This window comes from Macaca thibetana, chromosome 12 (assembly GCF_024542745.1).
Source record: "Macaca thibetana thibetana isolate TM-01 chromosome 12, ASM2454274v1, whole genome shotgun sequence".
Classification (NCBI taxonomy): domain Eukaryota; kingdom Metazoa; phylum Chordata; class Mammalia; order Primates; family Cercopithecidae; genus Macaca; species Macaca thibetana.
This window is the reverse complement of record NC_065589.1, coordinates 12,640,578-12,663,164: the sequence shown is the minus strand read 5'-3', so window position 1 is coordinate 12,663,164 and position 22,587 is coordinate 12,640,578. Positions and strand designations below refer to the sequence as shown.

The following is a 22,587-nucleotide window of genomic DNA, read 5'->3' as shown; positions in this document are numbered from 1 at the left end:
TACACCCAGGGTCTCACTATGTTGCTCAGGCTGTTCTTGAACTCCTGGCCTCTAGTGATCCTCCCACCTCAGCCTCCCAAAGTGCTGGATTACAGGCGTGAGCCACTGCACCTGACCCAACCATCTGTTCTGAGTTGGGTTTCAGTTTGCTTACATAAGAACTCAGGACACTGGCGACATCTAAGCCCGATTGCTTCCCAATTAATTATTTTAACACTTCTCAATATGAAAAATTCAAACATAAAAAGCAGACAGAATTTTTTCTGAGGGGGGACGGAGTTTTGCTCTTGTTACCCAGGCTGGAGTGCGGTATCATGATTTCGGTTCACTGCAACCTCTGCCTCCCAGGTTCAAGTGATTCTCCTGCCTCAGCCTCCCGAGTAGCTGGGATTATAGGCATTTGCCACCACACCTGGCTAATTTTGTATTTTTAGTAGACATGGGGTTTCGTCATGTGGGCCAGGCTCGTCTCGAACTCCTGACCTCAGGTGATCCATCTGCCCCGGCCTCCCAAAGTGCTGGGATTACAGGTGTGAGCTACTATGCCTGGCCAGAATGGTTTTTAACTTCAGCAATACTCAAAATGTGACCCAAACCTGTAGATGAAACCCACTGTTCCCACTGGACTATTATGAAGCAAATCCCAGTTGTTATGTTGTTTAATCTTCATCTACTTTAGAATGTGTCTCTCAAGGGACTCTCTTCAACTAAACTCTTTAATAATTACTCCTTAAAAATAAAAATTTGCCAGGTGCAGTGTTCATGCCTTGGGAAGGATTACTTGAGCCCAGGAGTTCAAGATCAGCCTTGGCAACAGAGTGAGACCTAGTCTCCACAAACAAACAAACAAACACAAATTTAATTAGCTAGGTATGGTGACACGTGCCTGTAGTCCCAGCTAATCAGGAGGCTGAGGTGGAAGGATTGCTTGAACCCAGGTGGTTGAGGCTCCAGTGAGCCCTGATCATGCCACTGCACTCCAGCCTGGGCAACAGAGCAAGAATGTCTCAAAAATAATAATAATAGCTGGGCACGTTGGCTCATGCCTATAATCCCAGCACTTCAGAAGGCCAAGGTGGGCGGATCACCTGAAGTCAGGAGTTCAAGACCAGCCTGGTCAAGATGGTGAAACTCCGTCTCTACTAAAAATACAAAAAATTAGCTATGCGTGGTGGTGGGTGTCTGTAATCCTAGCTACTCAGGAGGCTCAGGCAGGAGAATTGCTTGAACCTGGGAGGCAGAGGTTGCAGTGAGCCAAGATCACGCCATTGCACTCCAGCCTGGGCAACAAGAGTGAAACTCCATCTCAAAAAAAATTAATAATAGTAATATTTTAAAACTAGAAGACACCTTAGAGATTCTTATAAGTTATAGTAAACAATGTTATTTATATTAATATCAAGTACTTTTGCTCATTTTGTTATAATATCCTTGTGAAATAAATATTATTGCCATGAGATTCAGAAAGGAGGATCTTACAGCTAAATACTGACATTGCCAGGACTAAGCATTGAAACTCAAAAGAATCAAGCATATTAATCTCATTTAGAAGGCAAACTCTGAGTGGATCTTTGATAATCAACACTCTTTAAAAAATTCCATTATTTAGGCTGAGCACAGTGGCTCATGCCTGTAATCCCAGCACTTTGGGAGGCTGAGGTGGGTGAATCACCTGAGGTCAGGAGTTTGAGACCAGCCTGGCCAACATGGTGAAACCCCATCTCTACTAAAAATACAAAAATTAGCCAGGCATGGGGGTGGGCGCCTGTAATCCCTGCTGCTCGGGAGGCTGAGGATCGCTTGAACCTGGGAGGTGGAGGTTGAAGTGAGCAGAGATCATGCCACTGCATTCCAGCCTGGGCAACAGAGTGAGACTCTGTCTCAAAAAAAAAAAAAAAAAAAAAAATTCCATTATTTAACAATAATAGTATGTGATAGGCCATGTGTGGTGGTTCACACTTGTCATTCTAGTACTTTGGGAGGCTGAAGTGGGAGGATTTATTGAGCCCAGGAGTTCAAGACCAGCCTGGGCAACATGGCAAGACCCTATATAAATATATATAGAGTGTGTGTATATATATGTATGTGACAGTTTTATTTTTTATATGTGTGTGTGTGTATATATATGTATATATGTGATAGTTTGTTGTTGTTTTTTGTTTTGTTTAGAGAAGCAAAGTTTTGTTTTGCTTTCTTAAATAGTCAAAAGTTGGGCTGGGTGCGGTGGCTCATAGCTATAATCCCAGCACTTTGGGAGGTGGAAGCAGGGGGATCACCTGAGGTCAGGTGTTTGAGACCAGCTTGGCCAACATGGTGAAACCTTGTCTCTACTAAAAGTACAAAAATTAGCCGGGTGTGGTTATGCAAGCCTGTGATCCCAGCTACTTGGGAAGCTGAGGCAGGAGAATCACTTGAACCTGGGAGGCGAAGTTAAAAAAAAAAAGTCTGCTGGATTGAGTGGTTCACTGGCTTACTGTCTGTGTGCAATATCATTAACTCCTTTATGGCAAATATTTATAAAATTCATTGTTGGCTTAAGAACAACCATGTTGTCAAAGAAAAAGAGAAGAAAATGTGACTGAGATTAGAAGAAAAAGAAAAGAACAATCATATTGGCGGAAGACTATTTACTTTTGATTGAATTTCAATCAGTTCGGGCATGCCTAACTTCTTTAATTGTGGACCAAACATGTTTCTATGCAGATCACTATAAAGTAAACTTCCATAAAACACATTTCATTTTCACTTTCAAGTTAAGATCCGTTTTTTGTTTTTTGTTTTTTGTTTTGAGACAAGAGTCTTTCTCTGTTGCCCAGGCTGGAGTGCAGTGGCACGATCTCAGCTCACTGCAACCACCACCTCCCAAGTTCAAGCAGTTCTCATGCCTCAGCACCCCCGCTTCCTGCCCCTGAATAGCTGGGACAACAGGCGCACACCACCACACCTGGCTAGTTTTTGTATTTTAGTAGAGATGAGGTTTCACCATGTTGGCCAGACTGGTCTCGAACTCCTGGCCTCAAGTGATCTGGTTGTCTCGGCCTCCCAAAGCGCGGGGGTTTATAGGCGTGAGCCACAGTGCCCTGCTTCCAATTTATTTCCCATATTTATTTCCATTTATTTCCTACCACTGTAGGACCTTCCACAGAGCTATATGTCTAGTGAATGCTGCATTGTTCCTTGAGACCATGTGATTTTCTGATTGTCTTCCACAAAAACCTGGAGATGGGGATTTGGGCCAGAGATTGGAGTCAAAAGCCTGCCACTGCCTTCTGAGTGCTGGCTTACCTGCAGACCTCACCAGTCTCTTGCCTGTTCCAGGCATCTTCCAAGCCCTGCCCTTGATAAGATATTGGGGGAAGGGGTCAAGCTCCTGTTAAGATACTGGGGGAGGGGGTTCACTTCAGGATAACTACTTGAGGGGTTCTGATATTGGAAGAGAAAAGGCAATATAGCAAAGATTTTATGAGTCTGACAGCAGGCCTGCCTCCCTGCTGGCTCTGTTCCTGCTGGACAGCAGGAGAGTTGAGGGATTCAGCCAAGGCATGTACCAACCAGGCTTTTTAAATGGTAGTTTACAGAGCTGCAGTCTCAGGGCTGCCAGGTGGTTTCCTGCCAGCAGCAGCACTGTGATACCAAATTAAATCAGCCCGGCAAGTTCAAAGGCTCCTATATCTCTGAGGGGAAAACTCCAAACCATGCTGTTGTTAGTTTCTCTATACCCACTTGTTAGAGAATCCTTCAGGAAGTCCTCTGTCTCTAGAGGAAGGAGGGAGGGTTCATGGTAGCACAGACTGGGGCTCAGTAAGCTGGGGTTGAAATCTCTGTCCTGCCACCAGCCTGCTGTGTGACCACAGCTGATTGCTCGCCACTCTGTGAGTCAGTTTCCTCATACTTAACTGGAGATAATGGTTACTCCATGTGGCCATGGTGAGCATTCAATGGCCTGATACAAAGTCAGGCGCAGTGGCTCACGCCTGTAATCCCAACTACTTGGGAGGCTGAAGTGAAGTGAGAGGATCACTAGAGGCCAGAAGTTTGAGGCCAGCCTGGGCAACACAGTGAGACCGCCCACCAACCGTCTCTGAAAAAAACGGTAACAAAATGAAAAGCAAGACAAAATAACCTGATTCATGAACAATTTTTTTTTTTTTTTTTTTTTTTTTTTTGAGACAGGGTCTCACTCTGTTGCCTAGGCTGGAGTGCAGTAGCACGATCACGCTCACTGCAACTTTCACCTCCCAGGCGTAAGCGGATCACTTGAAGCCAGGAGTTCGAGACCAGCCTGGCAAACATGGCAAAACCCTGTCTCTACAAAAAATACAAAAGTTGGTGGGGTGTGGTGGTGCCTGCCTGCCCAGTTACTCAGGAGGCTGAGGTGGAAGGATCACCTGAGCCTCGGAGGTTGAGGCTGTAGTGCACTGTGATTGTGCTACTACACTCCAACCTGGGTGACAGAATGAGACCCTGTCTCAAAAAAAAAAAGAAAAGAAAAAAGAAAAAATTTTCCCAGCATGTCCTTATGGTTTGCTGTTGTATTAGTCTGTTCTCACATTGCTATAGGGAAATACCTGAGAATGGATAATTTATAAAGAAAGGAGGTTTAATTGGCTCATGGTTTTGCAGGCTGTGCAGAAAGCACAGCAGCTTGTTTTGGGGAGGCCTCAGGAAGCTTCCAATCATGGTGGAAGGCAAAGGGGGAGCAGGTGTCTTACACAGCAGGAGCAAGAGAAGTGATGGGGTCAGGGGTCACACATTTTTTTTCTTTTTTTCTTTTTTGAGAGACCTAGCCTCACTCTGTCACCTAGGCTGGAGTGCAGTGGGGCTGTCCTGGCTCACTGCAGTTCCCACCTCCCAGGCTCAAGTGATCTTCCCACCTTAGCCTCCCAAGTAGTCAGGACTTACAGGCATGTGCCACCACAATAATTTTTTTGTATTTTTTGTAGAGATGGGGTTTCGCCCTGTTGTCCAGGCTGCTCTCAAACTCCTGAGCTCAAGCGATCTGCCTGCCTTGGCCTCCCATAGTGCTGGAATTACATGCGTGGGCCACTGTGCCCAGCCTCCTTCCTCTATCTGCAAAGCCAACAATGGCGGGTCTCGTCTTTCTCACGAGGCACCACTCTGACCTTGCCTCCGTGGTCACGTCTCCTTCCCTGACTCTGACTCTCCTGCCTTTGCCTTTCCCTTGTAAGGAACTTTGTAATGACATCAGGCTCTCCAGATAATCCAGGATTGCCTCCCATCTCAAGATCCTTAATTTGGCCGGGCACGGTGGCTCACACCGGTAATCCCAGCACTTTGGGAGGCTGCGGCAGGTGGATCACTTGAGGTTAGGAGTTTGAGACCAGCCTGGCCAACATGGTGAAACTTCATCTATACTAAAAATACAAAATTTAGCCGGGCATGGTGGTGGGCACCTATAATCCCAGCTACTTGGGAGGCTGAGGCAGGAGAATCGCTTGAACCTGGGAGGCAGAAGTTGCAGTGACCCGAGACAGAGCAAGAGCTTGTCTCATAAAAAACAAAAAAGGATTCTTAATTTAATCACATCTGCACAGTTACTTTTGCCATGTGAGGTCCCATATTCATAGGGTCTGGAGATTAGGACATGGACATCTTTGGGGATGGGCATTCTTCTGTCTACCACTGTGATTTATGTTACTAAATTGCAAAATTAAAACGTTGTTGAATTTGTTTTTTCCAGATTTGCATTTTTATTTTATTTATTTTTGAGACAGGATCTCACTCTGTTATCCAGGCCGGAGTGCAGTAGCGCAGTCACAGCTCACTGCTGCCTCTATCTCCTGGGCTCAAACAATCCTCGCACCGGGTGTGGTGGCTCACGCCTGTAATCCCAGCACTTTGGGAAGCTGAGGTGGGTGGATCACCTGTGGCCGGGAGTTCAAGACCAGCCTGACCAACATGGAGAAACCCCATCTCTACTAAAAATACAAAATTAGCCGGGTGTGGTGGCACACGCCTGTAATCCCAGCTACTCAGGAGGCTGAGGCAGGAGAATCACTTGAACCTTGGAGGCAGAGGTTCCAGTGAGCCAAGATCGTGTCATTGCATTCCAGCCTGGGCAACAAGAGCGAAACTCTGTCTCAAAAAAAATAAAAAACCAAAAAACAAAAAACAATCCTCCCACCTCAGCCTCCTGAGTAGCTGGGACTGCAGGTGCACACCACCATGCCCAGCCAATTTGAATTTTTTTTTTATTTTTTAGTAGAGATGAGGTCTTGCTGTGTTGCCCAGGCTAGTCTCAAATTCCTGAGCTCAAGCAATCCTCCCTGCCTTGGCATCCCAAAGTGCTGGGATTACAGGTATGAGCCACCCAGCCTGGCCCAGGTTTGCATTTTTAAGAGTCAAAACTGTCATGTTTAGGCCGGGCACGGTGGCTCATGCCTGTAATCCCAGCACTTTGGAAGGCCGAGGCGGGCGGATCACAAGGTCAGGAGATCGAGACCATGGTGAAACCCCGTCTCTACTAAAAATAGAAAAAAATTAGCCGGGCGCAGTGGCGGGCACCTGTAGTCCCAGCTACTCGGGAGGCTGAGGCCGGAGAATGGCGTGAAACCGGGAAGCGGAGCTTGCAGTGAGCCGAGATTGCACCATTGCACTCCAGCCTGGGCGACAGAGCGAGACTCCGTCTCAAAAAAAAAAAAAAAAAAAAAAAAAAAAAAACAACAAAACAAAAAAAACAACTGTCATGTTTATTATTTTAAACATTATTCTTAACACTACCAAGTATAGAGAACTGTTAGCATGTGAATAAGAGTGTTGCTTGATACAGACCACTTCCATTCAAATCCTGGCCCTAAACCCACTAGGTATGTGACCTTCACCAAATATTTAATCTTCCTAGGTCTTATTTCCCTCAACTGCTGATAATGGGAATAATAATGGCATCTATCTCACAGGAACCTTATGAGGACTAATTGAATGAAGTGCTTAGAATTTGCCTGGCACATAATAAGTACTCAAAAAATTCTAGCCGTTGGAGTTTTTAATATTTAAAAAGTGAAAATTATTTATCTCCTCCAAGCTCCATTCCCCAGAGACAACCATTCCAAATAGTTTCATTTGTATTTGAATTCTTTCTGTTTGAATCGTGTATATGTTTATAAAAATTAAATCAGGCCGGGCACGGTGGCTCACGCCTGTAATCCCAGCACTTTGGGAGGCCGAGGCGGGCGGATCATGAGGTCAAGAGATGAAGACCATCCTGGCCAACATGGTGAAAGCCTGTCTCTACTAAAAATACAAAAATCAGCTAGGCGTGGTGGCGGACTCCTGTAGTTCCAGCTACTCAGGAGGCTGAGGCAGGAGAATCGCTTGAACCCGGGAGGTGGAGGTTGCAGTCAGCCGAGGTCATGCCACTGCACTCCAGCCTGGCAACAGAGCGAGACTCCATCTCAAAAAAAAAAAAAAAAAAAAAATCAAATCAATTTCGTCTTTAGGTTTTTAACTTGTTTTTGCTCTTCATATATTGTGATTATTTTTCTGTTAGTGTACGTAAAGTACCCTGTTCTTTTGCAAGGATGTATGGTATTCTGTGGGTACAAATACACAGTCCTCAATTGATGGGCATTTTCGGATGGTTTCCAGGTTTTGCTGTTCTCACTGAGGCCTTTAGGTACATGCTGGGACATCTTTTTTTTTTTTTTTTTTTTTTTTTTTTTGAGGCGGAGTCTCGCTCTGTCGCCCAGGCTGGAGTGCAGTGGCGCGATCTCGGCTCACTGCAAGCTCCGCCTCCTGGGTTTACGCCATTCTCCTGCCTCAGCCTCCTGAGTAGCTGGGACTACAGGCGCCCGCCACCGCGCCCGGCTAATTTTTTGTATTTTTAGTAGAGACGGGGTTTCACCGTGGTCTCGATCTCCTGACCTTGTGATCCGCCCGCCTCGGCCTCCCAAAGTGCTGGGATTACAGGCGTGAGCCACCGCGCCCGGCCATGCTGGGACATCTCTATCTGCACACTTACATGAGAATGTCAGTAACATGGATTCCTACAGGTGGAATTGCTATATCCAAAGAGATATACCTTATAAATTTTGATAGATTTTATTTGAGGGGTGCATTCTTGAAAATCTTGCAAAATTCAAGGTTAACGTGACCAAGGATGGTCTTTCTGTGAACTGGCTCATGTGGCACTGCCACGGGATGCAGCACAAATGCCATTTGCAACACATTTGACCTTAATAATGATGCCAACTTTATAATTATGCTACTCTTGAAATAATTTTAAGTTGTGTAATTTACATTATTTTAACATTTGCACCTAAAATGAGACTTCATTAATATTTTGATGTCACAATATTTCAATTTAGAGTAATTTAAAATGTATAGAAAATGCTACTTTCTTATCCTTACAAATTGCCTTCCAAAACACTCCTGTGTTAATTATACTCCATCCAACAGGAAGTAGGTGTTTTCTTACCCCTTTTGCCATCATGCCTTGTTCCATAATCCATTTTCTTTAGGTTTTTTTTTTTAGGCTTATACATCAGCCTTTAACTTGGGCCTTCATTTTCTCATTCCTAACTAATACCTCTTACAGCACTCCTCCCCTCCTTGTTGCCCTCTCTGATCGGCTGCCCTTGTCTTCAGCCTTGGTCTGTGGCTTCTGGACACCTTGGGTTGGGTTCTGCAAGTGAGGGTGAGGTGGGAGAGTACAGGAGGTAGGAGCGTGGGAGGCTCGTTCTGGGCTGCAGAGCAGAGAAGGCAAATCCAAATAAAATCTTACATTTTGTCATTTATTGTTAACTGATTTTTTAAGATTAAAAATTGAATTAATGCACATAGTAAAACAAAAGTTAAATCAGTTTGAAAAGTTTTAGGTTAAGCACTGTGGCTCATGCCTGTAATCCCAGCACTTTGGGAGGGAAAGGTGGGAGGACTGCCTGAGCCCAGAAGTTCGAGACCAGCCTGGGCAACATAGTGAGACACTGTCTATACAAAAAATAAAAAAATTAGCTGGGCATGGTGGCATATGCCTGTAGTCCCAGCTACTTGGGAGTCTGAGGTGGGAGGATGGCTTGAGCTAGGAAGTCAAAGCTGCAGCTAGCCATGATTGTGCTACTATACTCCAGGCTGGAGAACAGAATGAGACCCTGTCTCAAAAATAAATAAATAAATAAATAATAGTGGGGGCGCCGTGGCTCAAGCCTGTAATCCCAGCACTTTGGGAGGCCGAGACGGGCGGATCACGAGGTCAGGAGATCGAGACCATCCTGGCTAACACAGTGAAACCCCGTCTCTACTAAAAAAATACAAAAAAACTAGCCGGGTGAGGTGGCGGGCGCCCGTAGTCCCAGCTACTCGGGAGGCTGAGGCAGGAGAATGGCGTAAACCCGGGAGGCGGAGCTTGCAGTGAGCTGAGATCCAGCCACTGCACTCCAGCCTGGGCGACAGAGCGAGACTCCGTCTCAACAACAACAATAAATAAATAAATAAATAAATAAATAAATAAACAAACAAACAAATAAATAAAATAAAAATAAAAGGTTTTAGCATGAAAATAAGTCTATCTCTGACCCTGTGTTTCTAGTTCCAGTGACAACCATCATTAGGAGTTTCTGTTACATCCTTATAAACATGGTTTATGCATAAACACAAAAAGGACTGGGCGCGGTAGCTCACATCTATAATCTGAGGACTTTGGGAGGCTGAGGCTGGAGGATCACTTGAGCCCAAGCAGTTCACAACCAACCTGGGCAATGTGATGAAATCCTGTTGGTATAAAAAATACAAAACTTAACTGGCTGTGGATTCGCATTCACCTGTGGTCCCATCTACTGGGGAGGCTGAAGTGGGAGGGTCACTTGTATACAAGAGGTCACGGCTGCAGTGAGCTGTGATTGTGCCACTACACTCCAGTATGGGCGAGAGAGTGAGACCCTATCTTAAAATAAACAAACAAACAAACAAATAAATAAATAAAACATAAAAAGAAGAATCCTCTTTTTTTTTTTTTTTTTTTTTTTTTGAGACAGAGTCTCCCTCTGTAGCCCAGGCTGGAGTGCAGTGGTGCAATCTCGGCTCACCACAGCTTCCACCTCCTGGGTTCAAGTGATTCTCCTGCCTCAGCCTCCCTAGTAGCTGGGACTACAGGCACCCACCCACCATGCCCAGCTAATTTTTGTATTTTTAGTAGAGATGAGGTTTCACCATGTTGGCAGGCTGATCTTGAACTCCTGACCTCAAGTCATCTGCCCACCTCAGCCTCCCAGAATGTTGGGATTATAGGTGTGAGCCACCGCACCTGGCCAAAAAGAAGAATCTTATGCATTGTATCCTGTAGCTTGCTCTTTACAAGTTTTCAAATTCAGAAATATTTTAAACCTACAGAAAAGAACATTACAGAGACTCTTGCTGGGCACAGTGGCTCCCACATGTAATCATGTAGTGATCATGGCTCACTACAGCCTCAACCTCCTGGGCTTAAGTGATCCTCCTGCCTCAGCTTCTGGACTAGCTGGGACTACAGGTGTGCACCACCGCATCTGGATAATTTTGTAGAGACAGGGTCTCACTGTGGTGTCCAGGCTGGTCTTGGGACTTATCTCTAACTCCTGGCCTCAAGCAATTCCTCCCACTTTGGCCTCTTAAAGTGCTGGGATTATAGACATGAGCCACTGCACCTGGCCTAAATCATTGTTTAGAGCCATTTTTTCTCCTCTAAATTTTCTTTAACTGCGCTTTACCTACATTGGACAAGTTTTGATAACTTGTGTCTTTATTCTCATTCATTTTCATTCAGTTAAAACATTTTCTAATTTCCATTTTGATGTGTTCTTTGACCCTTAATTACTTAGAAATATATTATTTAATTTACAGGTAGTTGGGGATTTCGTAGATACTTTTTTTGTTCTTAATTTTTAGCTAAATTACATGTGGTCAGGGAATCTACTCCAAATGGTTTCAATTTTTTCAATAATTTCAACTTTGTATCATACTTTCTCAGGGGTATATTTATCTTTTTCTTACATCCCAGTTTTAGTATAAATCCTGCTAAATGCTGCTGACAAAAGCACCATATAATACCTTTTTTTTTAAACGCCTGTAATCCCAGCACTTTGGGAGGCCGAAAAGGTCAGGAGATACGGTGAAACCCCGTCTCTACTAAAAATTTGCTCTTTAGTGCTACCCAATGGCGTGAACCCGGGAGGCAGAGCTTGCAGTGAGCCGAGATCGCGCCACTGCACTCCAGCCTGGGCGACAGAGCAAGACTCCGTCTCAAAAAAAAAAAAAAAAAAAAAATAGAGTTTTGCTCTTTTGCCCAAGCTGGAGTGCAGTAGCGCCATCTCCACTCACTGCAACCTCCACTTCCCAGGTTCAAGCGATTCTCCTGCCTCAGCCTCCCAAGTAGCTGGGATTACAGGCACCCGCCATCACGCCTGGCTACATATAATACCTTTTAAAAACAAAAGAAGATTACAGATATATAATCAAATTACCGCTTCCCACCTATCTATTTTTCCTCCACTCCTTTCTATTAACTATTGTAAAGTTGGTTGAAAGATAAATCTTGGTGAGGATATGGAGAAAAGAGAACCCTTGCACACTGTTGGTGGGATGTAAATTAGTACAGCCGTTATGGAAAACAGCATGGAAGTTCCTCAAAATATAAAAAATAGAACTACTATATGATCCAGCAATCACACTATTAGCCAAAGGAAATCTGTATATACAAGAGATATCTGCACTTCCATATTCATTGCAGCATTATTCACAATAGCCCAGATATGGAATCAACCTGTGTCCATCAACAGATGAATGGATAAAGAGAATGCAATACATATACACAATGGAATACTATCCAGCCTTGCTTTTTAAAAAAGGGAATCCTATCATTTGTGACAACATGGATGAACCTGGGGGGCATTATGCTAAGGGAAATAAGCCAGGCGCAGAAAGGCTAACAATGCATGGTCTCACTTATGTGTGCAGTCTCTGAAAAAGTCGAACTCATAGAAGTGGAGAGTAGGATAGGAGTTACGTGAGGCAGGGGATAGAAGGGAGAAATTTAGGAGAGTTGGTCAAAGGATACAACATTTCGGTTAAATGGAAGGAATAAGTTCAAGAGATGTGTTTTTCAACATGGTGACCGTAGTTAATAACAACTTATTGTATTCTTAAAGACCACTGAGTAGATTTTAAGTGTTCTCACCTCAAAAGATGGTAAATATGTGAGGTAATACATATATGTTAATTAGTTCTCTCAAGCTATTTCACAATGTATGCGTATTTCAAAACATCATATACATGATAAACGTGTACAGTTTTTGTCAATTAATCAATTGAAAATAAAGTTTGTATCATTTCTAAGCATATTGTATTATAGTACAAACACATGAATAATATATACAATTTTTATTATTTTATTTTATTTTTACTATTTTTGTTTAAAATTTTATAGAGATGGTCACGATGGCTCACTCCTGTAATCCCAGCACTTTGGGAGGCCAAGGCAGAAGGATTGCTTGAGCCCAGGAGGTTGAGACCAGCCTAAGCAACATAGCAAGATCTTGTCTCTATAAAAAAATATAAAAATTAGCTGGGCGCAGTGGGTGGTGTATGCCTTTAGTCTCAGCTACTCGGGAAACTGAGGTCAGAGGATTGCTTGAGCCTGGGAGGTCAAGGCTGCAGTGAGCCAAGATTCCACCACAGGACTCCAGCCTAGTTCACAGAGTGAGACCCTGTCTCAAAAAATAAATTAATAAATAAATAAAATTCTATAGAAACAGTATCATACTGTCCTTTTCAAATTTGCTTTATCTTTTAACATTGTTTTTGAGATTTATCCATATAAGTAGATTTGGTTCTTTCATTTCAATGGTTTGTATTATAATTTCTAATGCCCCCCCCCTTTTTTTTTTGAGACATGGTGTTGCTGTGTCACACCAGCTGGAGTGCAGTGACTTGATCTCAGCTCACTGCAGCTTTGACCTCCCGGGTTCAAGTGATCTTCCCGCCTAGGCCTCCTGAGCAGCTGGGACTACAGGTATATGCTACCATGCCCAGCTATTTTTTGTAGAGACGGAGTTTTGCCATGTTGCCCAGGCTGGTCTCGAACTCCTGGCCTCTAGTAATCTGCCCGCCTTGGTCTTCCAGAGTGCTGGGATTACAGGCATGAGCCACCACACTCGGCCATTTTTGTTATAAGCCATAGTTTATGCAACTAATTTCCCCTACTGAGGGTAGTTGGTTTCTACTTTTTTGCAGTAAATCTTCATATATTCTCTTCTTCATGTATCTGTGTGTGAGTTTCTCTAACCTTTTTATTTGTATTTGTTGATTTGCAGGATATATGTCTCTTCCTCTTTACTAAGTATTGACAGTCTATTTTCCAAATGAGTTAAATCAGTTTACACTCCCATTAGCATTTTATGAGAGATGCTGTTTCTGTATATTCTCAGCAACATATGGTGTAGTCAGAGATACATATACTTCTATACCAAACTAGGTATGTAAATTCCCTAATTATTAATGAGGTTGAATATCTTATATTTATTGACAATTTGGCTTTTCCCCTCTGAGAATTGCTAATTCATCTTCTTTGCCTATTTTGTGTGTGTGTGTGTATCTGGTTGTCTTTTTTTGGGTTGATTGTAGAGACTTATTTAGGTACATATTTTGAATACTAATTATTTAATTTGGTTGTATGTGCTACAGATATTTCACCAAGTTTTTGACTTAGCTTTTTACCTTGTCTATGTGGCCTTTACGTTACAGTTTACAATTTTAATGCCATCAAATTTGTCAGTTTTTTAGTTTATGGCTTGCACTTTTGTGTTTTGTTTAAGAAATCTTTTTCTACCCTGCTTTCATAAGACTATAGCTCTACTTTTAATTCTCAGGCTGGACATGGTGGTTCATGCTTGTAATCCCAGCACTTTGGGAGGCCAAGGCGGGTGGATCACCTGAGGTTGGGAGTTCGAGACCAGCCTGACCAACATGATGAAACCCCATCTCTACTAAAAATACAAAAAAATTAGCCAGGCATGGTGATGCACGCCTGTAATCCCAGCTACTTGGGAGGCTGAGGCAGGAGAATCACTTGAACCCAGGAGGCAGAGGTTACAGTGAGCCGAGATCATGCCATTGCACTCCAGCCTGGATGACAGAGTGAGCCTCTGTCTAAAAAAAAAAAAAAAAAAAAAAAAAAAAAAATTCTCAAATATTTTATGATTTGTTTCCTACTTAAGGTCTTTGACTTAACTTCATTTTTTGATATAATGGATTGAAACATAGGATTTTTTTTTTTTTTCTCTCTGTCTGGTCAATGTTTCTAGCATTATCTATGGGACAGTTTAGTAATTCCATACTGTTTTATAATCTTATCTTTTACATATTCCAGGTTCCCATATGTACCTGTCATTTCCAGGGCTATTTTGTTTCACTGTTTGTCTTGCACCAACACCAACACTATACTGCTTTAATTGCAATCTTTATAGTAATTTTTCTTATCTATTTAGAGGAATTCATTTTCTTCCTCCTCTTACTCTTTTTTTTCTTCTCCTCTTATTCTTTACAAAGGCTGTTCTTGACTTTTTCCCTGCATATGAATTTTAAGATCAACTGGTAAAGTCATATAAAAATCCCTGTTGAGATTTTGATTGAAATTGAATTTCTAGATTTCTGAGGGGAGAATTGTCATCCTTCAGTATTGAGTCTTCTCAACATTAGCATATCTCTCTATTCATTTAGGTCTTCTTTTATTTTTCTCCATAAAGTTAATGTTTTCTTTATAAAGGACCTTATATATGTTTTATAAAGGTCTTATATATGTTTTATTCAAATTCTTCCTTGGCTGGACACCGTGGCACACGCCTGAAATCCTAGTACTTTGTAAAGTTGAGATGGGAAAATGGCTTGAGGCCAGGAGTTTGAGACCAACCTGGTCAACATAGTGAGATCCCATCTCTTTTAAAAAAGAAAAGAAAGGAGAGAAAAGAATCCTAAATTATTCCTAGTCACCTTATAATTTTTTTGTGCTAATAGTGTGTTTTTAAAAACTTACATTCTATTTTAATTCTTGAATATATATAACATGTATGTGTTTCCAAAATCAAAATTGTCAAACGATGTACTCAGAGTCTTCCATCTCTGTCTGCACTGCCCTTTCCTTCCCTTGCCCTGGATATAAACACTTGTGCTTTTATTTACAGTTCCAGTGTTTCTTTCTGCAGATATAACAAATTCATAAATATATTTATATTCCTCTACCCATTCTTACACAAATAGCATTCTGCTCCTGCTGTTCAACACTTTACTTTTTCACCAGTATATCCTGGAAATCACCTCATGTCTTTGGAGATATTCTTTGTTTTGTTTTTGTTTTTGTTTGTTTGTTTGTTTTTGAGACTGAGTTTCACTCTAGTTGCCCAGACTGAAGTGCAATGGTGCAATCTAGGCTCACTACAAGCTCCGCCTCATGGGTTCCAGCGATTCTCCTGCCTCAGCTTCCCGAGTAGCTGGGATTACAGGCATGCGCCACCACGCCCGGCTAATTTTGTATTTTTTAAGTAGAGATGGGGTTTCATCATGTTGCTCAGGCTGGTCTCGAACTCCTGACCTCAGGTGATCCACCCGCCTCAGTATCCCAAAGTGCTGGGATTACAGATGTGAGCCACCGGGCCCAGCCTGCTTTTATTCTTTTTTTTTTTTTTTTTTTTTTTAAACTGCGTAGAGTATTTATGCTTTAATAGAGTATATATGCTTTATACTAAAGCAAATACTATATACGTATCATATATATGCTTTATCTGCATATATTTCTTTATATGTAGGCACCAAAATTCTAGTGATAAAAATTGGGTTGTTTCCAATCTTGTCATATCACAAATAATGCCAAAATGAGTAACTGTGTACACAGATCATTTCAGTGTGAGATTGCTGAGCCAAAAGATAAATGCTTATTAAGTTATAATTTTGAGTTAATGGTCGCTGGTATATGAAGAAATGATACTGATCTCTTTTCAGTAGGATTTCTTGACTTTTGTATGTTGACGTTCAGATCATTTTGTGGTAATGCCAGTTTTTTTTTCTTTCTGATCATGATGTATTTTTATTTTTATTTATTTTTTTTTTGAGACGGAGTTTAGCTCTTGTTGCCTAGGCTGGAATGCAATGGCACGATCTTGGCTCACTGCAACCTCCACCTCCCAGGTTCAACCAATTCTCCTACCTCAGCCTCCCGAGTAGCTGGGGATTACAGGCATGTGCCACCATGCCTGGCTCATTTTGTATTTTTAGTAGAGACAGGGTTTCTCCATGTTGGTCAGGCTGGTCTTAAACTCCCGACCTCAGGTGATTTGCCCGCCTCAGCCTCCCAAAGTGCTGGGATTACAGGCGTGAGCCACCATGCCCGGCCATGATGTATTTTGTTTGTTTGTTTGTTTGTTTGTTTGAGTCGGAGTCTCATTTTCTGGCCCAGGCTGGAGTGCAGTGGTGTGATCTCAACTCACTGCAACCTCCACCTCCCAGGTTCAAGCAATTATCTGTCTCAGACTCCAGAGTAGCTAGGATTACAGGCGCCCACCACCATGCCCGGCTAATTATTTATTTATTTGTATTTTTAGTAGAGACAGGGTTTCACCATCTTGGCCAGGCTGGTCTTGAACTCCTGACCTTGTGATCCACTCGCCTCGGCCTCCCAAAGTGCTGGGATTACAGGCGTGAGCCACCGCACCCAGCTCATGATGTATTTTTATATTTTCCTTGTTTTGTTCTCTCTATGACCTCTAAAACAACGCTGAATAGAGATGGTGATAGTGGGCATTCTGGTCTTATTTCTGACATTAGAGGTTATATACCATCATGATTAGGAGGTGCATTGTAGAGCAAACTCCCTGGGTTCAGTCCTAGTTCTGCCACTTTCTCATTGTGTGATCTTGAACAAGCCACTTATCCTTTCTGTTCTTCATTTCCTCATTTCTCTCTCTCTCTTACGTTCTCTCCATATTCCAGTACTCCTTTTTTTCTCTATAAAAGGGGAATAATAATTGTACCCATCCAATAGGGTCATTGTGAGGGTTAAATGACTGTGTATATTATATATATATGAGATATATCTTATATGTATTATATAACATATATGTATTACACATACTTTATATATATACATATTAGAGCAGTACCTGGCAGATACTGAAGATGATACCAACCCATATTTGTACCATTCATTATTATTGTTACTGTTACTGGGTTTTTGGTAACTCCTATATATCAGGTTATCAGGTTAAGGACATTCCCTTTTATTACTAGCTTTCTAGGAGTTTTTATTTATAATAGATGTTAGAAATATTTATATGAAATAATTTTCTATATTTTTGAGATGGTTATTTTATCTCAAAAAATATGTTAATGTGGCAAATTCTGTAAGATACTTACCCGAGTTATAACATCCTTAGATCATTCCAGGATTAATCCTACTGGTCAAAATTTGTTTACTTTCTTAATATGTTGATGAACTCAATTTCCTAATGTTTTGTTTAGAATTTTTACCACGTATGTTCCTAAGCAAAGTTTAGCATACAGTTTTCCTTTTGTCTACCATCATTGCTGGTTTGCACAACTTCCTAATTTGAGCTGGGGAGTTCTTCTATTTTTATTCTTTGGAACAAATTGTATACCATATGGATTGGTATACAATTCTTTGAGAGTTTATAAAGCTAATCTGTAAAGCAGTATAGACCTGAAACTTTAGTTAAGATTTCCTTTTCTTAATTAATCAGTGAATTCATTTTATTTACTGGTCACAGTCTCTTGGGTTTTCTTTCTTTTTTTTTCCCCTGACCCCCGCAAGATGGGAGTCTCACTCTGTCACCCAGGCTGGAGTGCAGTGGTGCGATCTTGGCTCACTGCAACCTCCGCCTCCCAGGTTCAAGCAATTCTTCCACCTCAGCCTCCTGAGCAGCTGGGATTACAGGCGAGCACCACAAAGCCTAGCTAATTTTTGTATTTTTAATAGAGATGGGGTCTCACCATGTTGGCCAAGCTAGTCTAGAACTCATGACCTTAAGTAATCTGTCCACCTTGGCCTCCCAAAGTGCTGGGATTACAGGGGTGAGCTACTGTGCCTGGCCTGATATCTCTTCTGACACCTTCATTATTCAGAAATGTGTTTAAAATTTCCAAATGTTTCCCAGGGTTATTATGAACTCAGTGTGTCTCCCCTCAAATTCATATGTTGAACCCCTAACTCCCAGTGTACTATATTTGGACATGGAGGCCTCTAAGGAAGTAATTAAGGTTAAATAAGGTCTTTAAGTTGGGGCCCTAAACTGATAGAATTGGTGTTCTTGTTAGAAGTCGGACCAGAGGCTCACTCCCCATCTACTCAAGCTCACAACGAAGAAGTCGTGTGAGCACACAGTGAAATGGCAACCCTGCACAAGCCAAGAGAAGAAGCCTTAGAATGAAAGCTACCTTGCTGGTTGAGGGTCCAAAGTGTTCTCCTTTTGTACTGCATGTGACCTGTTCAGTTCAGGCTGGATGGCAGTGTTTTTACCAATATAATTCTCTTAAAAACATCATGCATTTCTTATTGGGGTCTATTGCATTAGGGAAAACCACACTTACATATCTCTTTGAGATAAGCGCTTCTCTGCCTTGGGTTTCTGCTCTTGACTCTTGAGTGACAACACCCTTAAGCTTCATGAAAACCCTAAGGTTTGACTGGATGGTTTTTGATAGCATCTTATAGCCACCTTTCCCCACCTCCAATTTCTTCTTTCTACCATGTTTTTCTTACATTGTCCTAGATTTGATCTTTGCCTGAGAGACATTTCTTAATTTTAGCATTATTTGACAACTGAAGAGGCAGAGAATGTTCAAAAGCAGTAAATCCTGTGTCATTTTTAAGATACCTTCCTTTAGCTTATCTCTTTTCTCTCATCTTTTACTTTAAGCATCAAGAAGAAATCAGGCAGTATGTTCCTGCTTGGACATTTTCTTAGCTAAACGGCACAACTCATAAGGTGCATTTTTTTTCTCACTTAAATCTTTTTTTTTTTTTTTGAGATAGAGTCTTACTCTGCTGCCCAGGCTGGAGTGCAGTGGTACAATCTTAGCTCACTGCACCCTCTACCTCCCGGGTTCAAGCAATTATCATGCCTCAGCCTTGTGAGTAACTGGGATTACAGGTGCCCACCTCCATGCCCAGCTGATTTTTGTATTTTCAGTAGAGATGGGGTTTCACCATGTTGGCCAGGCTGGTCTCAAACTCCTGACCCCAAGTGATCTGCCTGCCTTGGCCTCCTAAAGTGCTAGGATTACAGACATGAGTGACCGCACCTGGCCCTCAATCTTTTAAGTCTTCATCTTTAAAACCTCAGAATTCATTAGGCTTCTACTAATGGTTACTTCTTGGCTCTTCAGGCTTTCACCAACCCTCTCCTCACATTCATTCACATTTTTATGGACTTTTCAATATCAAAGCCACTCCCACATTTTAGGTTCCATTGTGGCAGCACATCACTTGCAGGTACCCGAGTCTTTATCATCTATTGCTGTGTAACAGATTATCCCAAAACGTAATGACTTAAAACTATGATAAATGTTTATTATCTCAAACAGTTACTGTGGACCAGAAATTTGGGAGCAGGTTAACTGAGTGGTTCTGATTGGGAGACTTGCACGGGGTTAGATGGCACCTCAGTCATTTGAAGGCTTGACTGGAGCTGGAGGATCGCATTCAAGGATGGCTTATACACCTGGCTGACAAATCACTGGTGGTTGTTGGCAGGAGGTTTCAATTTCTTGTCTCATGGACCTCTCCATAGTGCTGCTAAGTGAAGAGTAAACTCTGATTTTTTTTTTTTTTTTTTTTTTTTTTTGTATTTTTTTTTAGTAGCGACGGGGTTTCACCGTGTTAGCCAGGATGGTCTCGATCTCCTGACCTCGTGATCTGCCCGTCTCGGCCTCCCAAAGTGCTGGGATTACAGGCTTGAGCCACCGTGCCCGGCCAACTCTGATTTTTTTATCTTGCACAAATTCCTATCTAAGGGGTCTGGGGAGTCATGCCCTACAAATCATAAAGTCTCATCAGATGGGTTTTATTTAACCCTATATATCATAATTTACTTTCCAGCCTGACTCTGGCATAGCATTATGAGACAAAGAAGAAAATCAACATATTTTACCCCAAAACATGTTGATTTGCCATATTTTGAAATGGTTCTGCAAAGCTGTTCTTTGTGGAGGAAAATTTGTATCTGTGAAGAATCTCTATTAACATAGCTAGATCTTTTTCTTCCAGACCCTCCCAATCCTAAAGAGATTAACTAAGATCTGAATGGGAAACACTGGTCATTTGTTGTCTCTAAGGGCAGCCACTGTGAGACTTCAAAAGAACTTTTCAGGACATGGCCGTTGGCTTCTCCTAGAGTGAGTGATCCAAGAGCAAAGCAGAAGGCTTTACCTCCCCTTTGGATATCATTTCTGCAATATCCTCTTTGTTAACAGGGCAGCCCTATTCAGGCTGGGATGGAAACACACAGGGGCGTAAGTTTAGGAAAAGAGAGTCACTGGAACTGTCTGCCACATAATCCAACATGCAGATAGTGATTTTATGTTTCAAAATGGAGTTTGTTTTAATATACATTTTTTTAGTTTCAAACGAAATATATGTTAGTTACATTTTAAAAATACCAAAAAAGCAAGAGTATTTTTTTCAAAACACTCTAACCACCTTACACTTTCAAACCATCACATTTCATACCTAGCTATACATGTCCTAAAACTTTTACATTTTAAATACTTTGTTGGTGGAAACTTTCTAAAGTATATTTGAGCATGCTTTGAACATGTTTTCTTGTCATTTTAAAGTATTCAAAAATTATCTTCAATTTTGTCAAGGGCTTTAAATAAGCACTGCTTTTTCTTCTTATTCTGCTGGTGGGCAGAGGTTCTTCACAATACCTACTCTTCGATGCTGAATTTTTGAAAGGGCTATTCCTCACCCCCCAAAGAAGGCCTTTGTGCTTTAGAGGGGCTTTGAATGGAAAGCACTTGGAATTCAGAAGCCATTTAAATCCATAATGCCTCTATTTTCTATTTCTACATTAATGCCTTAATGTAGGTTAACCAGCTTGGGAGATAAATCTTATATAGCTACTCTTCTAAGCTGGCTTTTACATAAACACAGCCCACACCTTACATCCCTTCTGAAACCAGAGAGCCCAACTTCTAGGATCACAGTTCCACCTGCTTCTGCAGGGAGCCTGGTGCCCTTGACAGCTCTGTCCTACTTGCTCCAGAAGGAATAGTTCACGTTGAATAGGGAGGGTGGTCACCAAATATTGGACACTGGGTCTAAGAGAGTGCACTGTTTCTCTTCTGAGAGCCATTTCTGGAAAGACGCCATAGTGGAGCTTTCAGAGTCTGAAGGAGAGAAGAGAAACTGACAAAGCCCCAGCTTTGGGGCCCCTGTGATCTAAATACATACCCACCATCACCCTGTTTTCCTCCCTCTTAAAAGGAGGTAGTCTTGCCGGGCATGGTGGCTAATGCCTGTAATCCCAGCACTTTGGGAGGCCAAGGCGGGTGGATCACCAGGTCAGGAGTTTGAGACCAGCCTGGCCAACATGGTGAAACCCCGTCTCTACTAAAAATACAAAAATTAGCTGGGTGTGGTGGTGCGTGACTGTCATCCCAGCTACTCAGAAGGCTGGGGCAGAACATACAGATAGGCAAAAGGAAGAAAATAAAAGTCACCGCATTTAACCACTGTTTACATTGAAACATCTATCCTTCCAAACAAGTTTTCATTTCTTGTTTATTCAGAGAGCTGGGGGGAAATCCTTTTTTCCTACATCAAACATAGTTAGACAGACCATTGATTGGTTGATTCTTTATGAACTCTTTCCCAATTTGGAAATAAGTGAACAGGTACAAAAAATATTAGGCAAAAGTTAAAGTACTATGAAGCATCCAGCCTGAGCAACATAGTGAGACCCTGTCTCTACAAAAAAATTAGCATAATAATTTTTATGAAATATTCATGTTTTTCTCTTTCCTTCCTTCCTTCCTTCTTCTTTCTTTCTTTCTCTCTTTCTTTCTCTCTCTCTCTCTCTTCTTTCTTTCTTTCTTTCTTTCTTTCTTTCTTTCTTTCTTTCTCTCTCTCTCTCTCTCTTTCTTTCTTTCTTTCTTTCTTTCTTTCTTTCTTTCTCTCTCTCTCTCTCTCTCTTTCTTTCTTTCTTTCTTTCTTTGACAGTGTGTCACTCTTGTTGCCCAGGCCCAAGTGCAATGGTGTGATCTCAGCTCACTGCAGCCTCAGCCTCCCGGGTTCAAGCAATTCTCCTGCCTCAGCTTCTCGAGTAGCTAGGATTACAGGCATGTGCCACCACGCCCGGCTAATTTTGTATTTTTATTAGACACAGGGTTTCTCCTTGTTGGTCAGGCTGGTCTCGAACTGCCAACCTCAGGTGATCCGCCTGCCTCGGCCGCCCAAAGTGCTGGGATTATAGGGGTGAGCCTCCACCCCCAGCCCTCTATTTTTTTTTTTTTCCTCTATCAAATGAAGATAGGGATGAAAGGAGATGGTAAAGAAAAAGGAAGAAAGTTTGGTGTAGACACAATGTATAA

The 22,587-nt window shown here is 42.0% G+C and overlaps 1 protein-coding gene across 1 annotated transcript in view; it reads left to right on the top strand.

The window, feature by feature from the left end:
* Positions 1-22,587, top strand: part of FBXO36 (F-box protein 36) — a 451,851-nt gene that overhangs the window by 411,481 nt on the left and 17,783 nt on the right. The window lies entirely within an intron of this gene.